Here is an 11,260-nt window from a genome sequence, read left to right as displayed (position 1 = left end):
GTAGAAAACCAGATAGAAATGCCTGATTACAACCCGGAGGAGATACCTAGGGTACCTGCACCAGATCCCCTAGACCCAAACAATTACGACCCCTGGTGGGACGATGTTAGGGACTACGTGCAACAAAACCCAATACAGGAAAATGTGCCAATGCCCAACTTAGGAGCTTACCCAGGGTTAGATCCTCAAGATCCCTACAACATTAGTGATGCATATGTTAGGGAAATTTTAGAGAATCCATACCCGTACCAAGCCCCTATGCCTCCGTATCAGGAACCCGTACCCCAGTTTCCAAACCCAGTCCTAGAACCTGCACCCCCAATGAGTGCAGAAAATGTCCAAGAACTTAGGACTTTTGGGGAGGAAATTTTAGAAAGCAGTGATCGAATGCAACAGGTGGGAGAACGCCTCGTATGGAAATACAATGAGCGTAATATGGATTTTTGGATGAATCCATATCAGTGAAGGTGAAGGCAGAAACGGTAGTAGTAATAATAATAATAATAAAATAAAATATATGTGTGTATGTGTTAGAAAAAAAAAACAATACGGATGCCTACTATTAGTATTGTAGCTTTACATTTCAGTCAATATTGTAATTTAAATTTCAGTACTAGTGTGTAATGATGCATACTATATAAATAGAGTAAAAGTCGCAATGCTCGACGCTTTTGGTTAAAAGTGTGTGTCGTATGATTGGCTATATTCAAATATTAATTGTGATATTAATATTTGGTAAATTGTTTAAAATTCAGATGGCCGACGAGGAAAATCAGGATAATCTGAATAACGATAACCAGAGTAACATTAACGTGGTTAATGAGAATCCGGACAACAATAACAATGGAAACCAAATGGATAACAGTGCCGTTCAACATATAGTGGCACAAGGAATTATAGATGCAATGCCATTTATTATTCAAACAGTTCAAGAAGCGAATAATAAAAGTAAGCATAGCAGTAAACGACCAAGTGAACTGGAAAACAGCGTGAACAATGGACCCGTACTTCAAGCGCCCATTCCCAAAAGAAGAAGAACCATGCCATATGATTGTTCTTACAAAGAATTCTGGTCCTGTAAACCAATAGAATTCTCGGGCAATGAAGGACCTATTGCAGCCCTACGCTGGATAGAGAAAACTGAGGCCGTTTTAAAAATAAGCAAATGTGCTGAAGAAGATAAGATAATGTTTGCTTCAAATCTGTTTAAAAACGCAGCCTTAGAATGGTGGAACACTATCCTCCAGTCAAGAGGAAGTGATAAGATTTATAACATGGAATGGGAGGAATTTAAAAATATGGTAGAAAGGAAATTCTGCCCTCCCAATGAAAAGGAACAGATAGCAAATAAGTTTCTAAATCTTAGAATGACTGGGGTAGACAGTAAGGGTTACACTACCACATTCTTTGAGTATGCTAGGATAGTACCAACCCTTGCATCACCTGAACCGGTATTAATCTCCCGTTATATCTGGGGATTAATTGGAGAGATTAGACATGTAGTCAAGGCAGCTAGACCCCAAACTATAGAAGAAGCTGTAGAACTAGCCAATACCTTGACAGATGAGTTAATCCGTACTAGAGAAGAAGACCAGAGGAGAAACCTAACCCAAAGGCTTACCCAAGAATTCCGTTCTGGGAATTCCAACCGTAGAAATATAGGTTCTACCTCTGCACCATACTGCAGGAACTGCAAGAAGAAGCATTCTGGAAGATGCTCTACTTACTGCAATTACTGTAAGGCGCCAGGACACAAGGAAGAAAATTGCAGAAGAAAAGCCAGTAATGGAATGTGCTACAACTGTGGAGAAAAAGGTCATATTAAGACAAACTGCCCAAAATTGACTCCAGCTGCAAACAACAAGAATACTAAAAATGCTAGAGCATTCATTTTAACTGCAGATGAAGCCAGGATGATTCCAGATGTAATTGCTGGTACGTTTTTAGTTAATGATATTTTTGCTAAAGTATTATTTGACTCTGGTGCCAACCAAAGTTTTATTAATACTTCATTTTGCAAACTCCTAAATCAATCATTAACTAAACTACCACAAGAATGTTTAGTAGAAACCGCAAATGGAGAAACCGTTAGAATTTCCGAAATCTTGCAGGGAGCAAGAATAGAAATTTTTAATCAAAAATTTATTGCAAACCTTTACCCAATGAATCTGGTAGGATTTGATGTCGTATTAGGAATGGATTGGTTAATAGCCAATAAAGCAAATATCTTATGTGATCAAAAGTCAATACAGATAAAATCACCAAGAGGTGAAAAGATCACAATTAAAGGAGATAAGCCATCTAGACCCACTAAATTCATCTCTGTGATGAAAACTGCAAGTTGTATAAGGAAAGGATCTATAGTGTATTTGATTTCTATAATCACTAACACTAAAGGAAAAGAGTTAAAAGACATTCCAGTAGTGTCCCAATTTTCAGATGTCTTTCCAGAAGAATTGCCAGGACTACCGCCAGACAGGGAAGTTGAATTCAGAATTCACCTGTTACCAGGGACAACACCGATTGCCAAAGCACCTTATCGTTTGGCACCCGCTGAAATGCAAGAACTAAAGAAACAATTAGACGAATTGTTGGAGAAAGGATTTATACAGCCAAGCTCATCGCCATGGGGAGCACCAATTTTATTTGTCAAAAAGAAGGACGGATCAATGCGTATCTGCATTGACTACCGTGAATTGAACAAAGTCACGATTAAGAACCGGTATCCATTACCAAGAATCGATGATTTGTTTGATCAACTTCAAGGAGCTCGATTTTTCTCTAAAATCGATTTAAGATCAGGATATCATCAATTAAAGGTACAGGAAGAGGACATTCCTAAAACCGCATTCAGAACAAGGTATGGTCATTATGAATTTACTGTCATGCCATTTGGTTTAACCAATGCCCCAGCCGCATTTATGGACATGATGAACCGAATATGTAAGCCATATTTGGATAAATTCATAATTGTTTTCATAGATGATATTCTAATTTACTCTAAAAGTGAAGAAGAGCATGCAAAACACTTGCACTTACTTTTAAGTTTATTGAGAAAGGAAAAGCTTTATGCTAAATTTTCAAAATGTGAGTTTCGGATAGAACAAGTACAATTTCTCGGACATTTAGTTAACCATGAAGGAATTCATGTAGACCCAACAAAAATCGAGGAAATTACCAAATGGAAAACCCCAGAGTCACCAACTGAGGTTAGAAGTTTCTTAGGATTGGCCGGTTATTATAGAAGATTTATCCGAGATTTTTCTAGAATAGCCATTCCTTTAACTAAGTTAACCTGTAAATCTGTTAAGTTTGAATGGGGACCAAAACAAGAAGAAGCCTTTAGAATTCTTAAGCAAAGATTAACCCATACACCGATACTAGCGTTACCAGAAGGAACTGAAGACTTTGTAGTCTTTTGTGACGCTTCTAAGTTAGGTTATGGATGCGTATTAATGCAACGCCAAAAGGTTATAGCTTATGCATCTAGACAGCTTAAGAGTCATGAAGAAAATTATTCGACCCATGATTTGGAATTAGGAGCCATAATTTTTGCCCTTAAGATTTGGAGACATTATCTTTATGGTAGTAAGTTTACCATATTCACGGATCATAAGAGTTTAAGATATGTCTTCGGGCAAAAAGAGTTGAATATGAGACAAAGACGCTGGATGGAGTTACTTAGTGATTATGATTGTGATATCCAGTATCATGCAGGAAAAGCCAATGTGGTGGCTGATGCTTTAAGTCGAAAGTATCATGAAAAGCCAAAAAGGGTACGTTCTCTTAAATTAAATCTACAAGTAGATTTAAACAATCAGATTAGAAAAGCACAAGAATCAGTAATCAAGGAGGATACTGAAAAATTAAAGGGAATGATTAAGGAATTAGAACAAGGAACAGATGGAATTTGGAGGTTCCATAAAAATAGAATGTGGATACCTAAATTAGGAAATTTACGTCACCGTATATTAGAAGAAGCTCATAAGTCTAAATATACGATGCATCCAGGAAGTGATAAAATGTACCAGGATTTAAGGAAAAATTTATGGTGGATAGGAATGAAAAAGGATGTAGCAGCTTATGTTTCTAAATGTTTAACTTGCTCACAAGTTAAAGCTGAACATCAGAAACCCTCAGGTTTGTTACAACAATTAGAAATACCAGTTTGGAAATGGGAATTGATAACACTGGATTTTGTTACCAAATTGCCTAAAACAAGGAAAGGTAATGATACAATCTGGGTGATTGTAGATAGGTTAACCAAGTCAGCTCATTTCTTACCAATGAAGGAAACCTTTAGTATGGAACAATTAGCTAAATTGTATGTAAATGAAATCGTTTCTTTACATGGCATTCCTTTATCAATTGTTTCCGATAGAGATAGCCGTTTTACTTCTCATTTTTGGTCAAGTTTCCAAAAAGCAATGGGAACCAGGATAAATCTAAGCACAGCTTATCATCCTCAAACGGACGGACAAAGCAAAAGGACAATTCAGACAATGGAGGACATGCTTAGAGCTTGTGTAATTGATTTTGGAGGTAATTGGGACGAACACTTACCTTTAATAGAATTTTCTTATAATAACAGTTATCACACAAGTATCAATGCTGCACCATTCGAAGCACTTTATGGACGAAAGTGCAGAACCCCAGTCTGTTGGGCAGAAATTGGGGAAAAACAATTATCTGGACCTGAGATAGTACAAGAAACAACTGATAAAATCATTCAAGTCAAGGAACGACTGAAAACAGCACGTGATCGACAAAAGAGTTATGCCGATAACAGACGCAAACCATTAGAATTTCAAGTGGGAGATAAAGTATTATTGAAAGTCTCTCCCTGGAAAGGAGTGGTAAGATTCATCAAAAGAGGAAAGCTAAGTCCCAGGTATATTGGACCTTTCAAAATTCTTAAAAGAATAGGACCTGTAGCCTATCAGCTACAACTGCCAGAGGAAATGGTAGGAATACATGATGTATTTCATGTATCTAATCTCAAAAAGTGCCTAGCTGATGAATCACTCGTAGTACCTCTCAAAGATATAGAGGTTAATGAACAACTCAAATTTGTAGAGAGGCCTCTACAGATTGAAGATAGAAAAATTAAAAATCTCAAGCATAAGAGATTAGTTCTGGTCAAAGTGAAATGGGACTCCAAAAGAGGACCTGAATATACATGGGAACTTGAATCAGAAATGCAAAAGAAATATCCACACTTGTTCCAGTAGATCTCGAGGACGAGCTCTAAAACAAGGTGGGGAGGATATAACAACCCTCGGTAAAACCGACACCCTCATAATATTTCTGACACCCTAATATATCTTTAAATATATCTATATGTCTTTATATGCAACCCGTATGTGAAAACCGAGCCCAAATTAGAATATAATATATAAAATAAATTAAAAACAATAATTATTAAGCTGAGGCGGGCCGCGTAGGACCTCACCTCAACTTAACGCGGGCCGTATGAAGGTGTAACCGGACTCCGCTGAATTCTTTAGTTGACGCGGGCCGCATAAGAGATTCCATTAGTTAACGCGGGCCGCGAGTGTCTCAAATGGTGGCGCAGCCCGGTGATGACACGTGTCATCATCGTGGCGGACCTATACGCTGACCCAGCCAAGCTACGCGTTGACCCAGCGTTGACGCGGGCCGCGTAAGCTTGGCCTGTTCTTCACGCGGGCCGCGAGAAAGTGCGATTACAGCCCTATAAATAGAAGGCAACGGCCTTCAGTCCGTCTCGCTCAAATCTTTCTTTCTTTCTTAATTTTCTGTAGTGGCGTTACTATACCCGGGCATTATACCCCCTAAAATAGCGAGGTTCTGCTACGATGTAAGTATTATAACCCCTGGAGACGTATTAGGTACGCTGCCCGATTGATCTAGGGTTCCGTAACGGCTGTCGTGGTTCTGCCCGACGTAGTCGTTGGAATACCGTCTCGGGGAGGGTATTACTAATGTTAAAATGGGTTATTATACTAACACACGTGCATTTGTGTAAATTATAGATATTCACCAGGAAACCCTAAAGAATAACCTAAAACAGCAATGTGAGTAATCACCTTTTTGTTAACTGTTTTTACAAAACCTTACATACTTTTCCATGCGAATGACAGTTATTGAGTATTTGTAAGAATACAATTATCGTGGGTATGTTGGGGTTTTGTATACAAAATTTGTTACAACCTGGTTAAGGAGTAACATTTCCACAAGTCGGGTGTCGACAGTACCAACGGGTGATAATTGATATAACTTGGAAACAAATGTAATTGCGAGATCGCCCTCAATACTGTTCACTGTGAATTTTATTTAAACTTGATTAAACTGGGATTCACTCACCAGTATTTCCCACTGACAAAATGTTTTAAAACGCGTTTCAGGTAACAAAATGTGAAAGCCAAATAGAAGCCAGCTGGACAGCACTGGAGGCTTGGAAAAGTGGCAATAAAGTTACCTAAGAATAAAATGGATGTTTTATTAAATAAATAGGATTTATTCCTATGAAACGTGTGTATTGAAAACTTGGGTTTTTACCCATATGTTTAATGTTATAAAACATGGTGGTTTACTCTGATTATATATTTCCTAACTACGGTCCTGATGAAAATTTCCGCTGCCAAATTGGATAAATAAATGTGATACCACCGAAACTGGCTCACGGCCGCCCGTTCCCGGGAACTAGGGACCGGGGGTTGTGACAGAAACAACATAGTTTCGCTTGAAATACAATAGTTCCGCTCGAAAATAACTTGTTAGATCCGCTTATTCAGACACTTTCGCTTGTACGAACAGGATAGATCCGCTTGAACGAACCTTGTAGTTCCGCTTGAACAAACGGTTTGATACTTCTGCTTGAACGGACACTTACCTGGTCCGCTTATTTGGACATTTACCTGGTTCGCTTATTCGGACTTTGGATTTCCGCTTATCTGACACTTATCAGTTTCGCTTGATTGTCATAATTGCTGATAGTTTCGCTTATCAGTCATCACCTTCTAAAATTTCGAAAATTTGTCTAAGTGTTTGTTGATTTTGCAGGTACATTCAAAATGGATGATATTTTCTTGAACCCGTTCAGCGACATGTACGCATTCACGGGAAATTCCAGAAACGATGATACTTCATCAAGCAAAGAAAATGAGAATCCGCCGAAAGAAAAGAAAAAGGAAGCTTGGGAATCGGAAAGTGCCTTCGGAACATTCAATAAACCCCCAAAGCTTATGGCTATCGAGGAGTACAGTCGGTGGTCTAGGAAGTTTGAAGATTGGCTGATGGCATTCGTATTTCCCAGCTGGAAAAGTTTGAAGAACGGTTATGCCAATAGAAACAAGAATGGTGAAGCGTTAAGATCGGCTGAAGAGATTGATGCATTTGTAGCCGAGCAAAAATGTGTGGCTTTGTTATTTCAGTCTGTTCGGGAGGACATCATCTCTTTGATCGATTATTCAAATGCAAAAGATCTTTGGCAAAAGTTAGAAAAGAAATGTCTAGGAAGTACTGAAATTGTAGAAAGTAAAAAGAAACTTCTTAGGAAAGAGTTTGATATGTTTGGTTGTCTCAAGAATGAGTCAGTTTGTAAAATGATAGAAAGGTTCAGTCATCTGAAGCTGGAATTAGCAAGACATGAAATCAAATATTTTGATGAAGAACTTGTTGACAAATTGTTCGATTCATTACCAGACGAGGTGGATTGGAGATACTATGCACTTATGCTGAAAAACACTATTGAGCCTGCAAAGTTGACTCCAGATCTGGTGATTGAGAGACTTGAAAGTCACGAGTTAGAGTTGAAGAAGACGTACAAAGTCAATCACTCATCTTACCAGCAAAATTTGGATCTTTATTATCCGAAAAGCATGATGCCAAAAGCTACTTCTCCCAAGACTGCATTCTGCTAAGAATGTGTCGACAGCAAGCAGAGAAAGTCAAAGCAGTCAAAGCAGTGGAAATCACAGTGGTTATCACGGTGGATCTTCATCATCTGCAAGTCATTCTGATGCGAAGTTTCAATGCAACATTGCAATAGATTTGAAGAATGCACAGAATTTTGACGAGGAGTCGGCTAAGCAACAAATGGTCTTCTTGGCGTCAGTGTTTGAATCGTATGAAGGGTTAGTAGCTGGAAAGATCGGTAACACAAACCTAACGAAAGAGGACTATGACCAAATAGATCTTGAAGAAATGGAGCTAATCGATATTCGTTGGGCTATGGCAAGTGCTGTTCGTAGAGCACAACGTTTTATGGAAGTTACCAGCAGGAAGACGATTGGTGGTCCATCTACTAAGCTGGGGTTCAATAAATCCAAGGTGACATGCTTCAAGTGTAAGCAGAAAGGTCACTTTAAACGAGAATGCAGGAACGCTTATGCTGATGAGTCAGAAAACCCTTTCAGAGATGATTACTACAAGAAGGCGATTTATCATCAGAATAAATCTGAGCCGCCTAGATTGAAGCAGTCTGAAGATAATAAAGAGAAATCTAGAGCTCTTGCGGTGATCTAACATGATGATGAGGGGTATGATTGGAGTAAAGAAGTTTTACCGGAAGAAGATGCGGTTGGTTACGCATTCATGGCGAAAAACGATGAACCTATTCCATGGAAAGATGATCGTACTGAAGAACAGAAGTATAGCTATAGGAAAATGATTGCTGAAAACAGAATCATTAGAATTTCTCGTATCTATCTGGAAGCTAGAAGAGCGAGAAGATGGGATCCGGATAGGGAGTTGTCACACCCCGACCACGTAGAACATACAAAACGTGGCGGAAACGTCGGGGAGTGTTGTAACAAAATCGATTGTTTCAAATCCATGGCAATTGAAGTTCCGTTTTATTGATCAAACATGAAAGTTTACATTGTTCAAACAAGAACAAAATAGTACATATCATAAATTAACTAGTTCTTGTCTCGTTTTAAGTCACTAAGGCACAGGTCCGCCTATGTATATCTTGATAAGTCCTGTGCATCATCTCCTGAAAACACATGTGAAAATAGGTACGTCAGCGTAAAAATGCCTGTGAGATACATTGGTTTTGTGAAAACGGAATTCATGACTTATGTTTGAGAAAATGTTTAGTCATGAACCTTGTAATTTGCTTTGTCTTGTAAATCGTTTGAAAAACGATATGATCAGATGATATGTATAAATAAGAGAACACTGTATGGTTAAATGAATAACCAAGTAAAATGAGTTCGTATAAAATAATTCGTTTGTAAAACAATGTCTTGTGAAGAATATGTTATTTGTGTAAAATGTAATGTATCTAAACTGAAATGACTTGGATAACGCTACGATATGTAATACTATACAAGCATTTATATATAGGAAGTACCAGCGGCGTATCCACCATGTTTGTATCATATTACATACGCCATGTTACACCAACCATTTACCCAAACCGACCACCATGTAGATTGTTCATGTATAAACCAAATGTCAAGTGTTATTGTGTAAACCATGTCGAAATGTCTATGTTCAATGTAAACCACCAAATGTGTATGTCAATGTCAACGTGTTTATTGTTCAATGAAAATCATGTAATGTGTATCCCAAAATGTATCATGTACGGTAAGCGAAATGTATCAACTTAAACCATATGTAAAATGCACAAAACAAGTCGTTGAAGTAAAACGTGGTTTAAATCAACGTTATGTCCTGTGGAAAAATGCATGCTCTATTGATATTAACATTTATGCGGTATTGTGAAATATGCATACATCCAAGCCTTGAGACTGTGGCGATAAACCCTTAAACAAATTAAAGGTTTATCTAAGTTATGTATATCGAATTCGGTCATTCCTTACAATCCTATCAAACCCAGGACTTCAGGAACGGGAATTGTCAATTCCTATGGTACCACTACCTACTAAAGAACGGCGTAGCTAATGTTAATGAATGTATTGTCCCATGTTAAACAAACCAAATGTCATAACAAAATGAAGGCATGTGATGTAAACAATTGTACTAAGTATGCTAAGTAAACATACGAAGCAGAAATGTTCATGTAAATCAATGTGTCCATATGCTGAGTAAACATATGCAACAGAAATGTAATGTAAATCAATGTACTAAGTACGCACACAATGGGCATACATAGCATGAAATGTAATGAAATCGTGTACTATAATGTACTAACAACATAGCAGGCATATGATGTGAAAACATGGAAAGCATGAAAGTAACAAGTAGGCACATGTGTTTCACCCCAAAACAGTTTAGAAAACAGTAAAATAGGGGTTCAATGTACTCACCTGAGATTGCTTTGAAGTTCTTGCATAATAACCAGATAATGCTAAAGATCACGGGATATCAAACGGCACCTAATAGGTAGCTATGTTAATATACCGGACCAAATCGGAAGGATCGGATAGTATGCGGGTTCGTAAACCAAACGAGTATGGAGACTCGTGTAATATGGTTTAACAAAGCCTACATACTAAAATGAAACCTAATCTAAGTGCTTGCGATCCATCACGACCCGTTTAGGTAGCTTATGCTACCTTACGCGTCGTTCGCGTAGAACGCGTCTGGAACGCCTAACATCGTGACCACAAGGTATAACCTCGGAAGGTTATAGCTATGGTCACCTAATGTGTTTGGTCGGATCCTAATGATCGACCAAATGGGTCGGGTTCGAAAGTATAAGCGATGGTTTAGATCGCTTACCTTACGACCCTATATAAGCACTAAACTAAAAGTGACGAGCTAAGCATGTTAGAACATGCATAACTAAGATTAGAAAATAGGTTTGGCATCAAAACAAACGGCTTTGATGCTCACGAGTAGTTTGGTTACAAAATATGCAAGAATGCACATTTTGGCCGAAACTACGACTCGTCACTGAGCCTAGATAACGTGGTAATCAGTAGGTATAGTCACTACGGACTATAACCATCGTGATCACACTCACGTTATGAAGTTCCATGAACTTCGAGTTGACCATAGGCTGGTTAATGCAGAAAGTCAACAAAACGTTGACTTTCGGACTCGAAAAGCGAATAAAAGAACGAAAGAATACTTACGGAGGGTCCCCGAATGCTAATCAAGATCAAAGAGCTCAGGTATGAAGCAAAGACATCAACTTAGAGCATTTTGATCAGACTGTATGGGTTTTTGGCAACAGGGGGGTATTTATAGGGAAAGTAGAACCGTTAGGATCGTTTATCGAATATCGTGCCATGATCTTGCCCGTACACTTGTCAAAATGTTGTGGTTACTGAAAATGGCCATTGGCTCTTGATTGGGTGAAAGG

Source organism: Helianthus annuus, chromosome 3 (genome assembly GCF_002127325.2).
Source record: "Helianthus annuus cultivar XRQ/B chromosome 3, HanXRQr2.0-SUNRISE, whole genome shotgun sequence".
Classification (NCBI taxonomy): domain Eukaryota; kingdom Viridiplantae; phylum Streptophyta; class Magnoliopsida; order Asterales; family Asteraceae; genus Helianthus; species Helianthus annuus.
Note: the sequence above shows the minus strand (reverse complement) of the source record.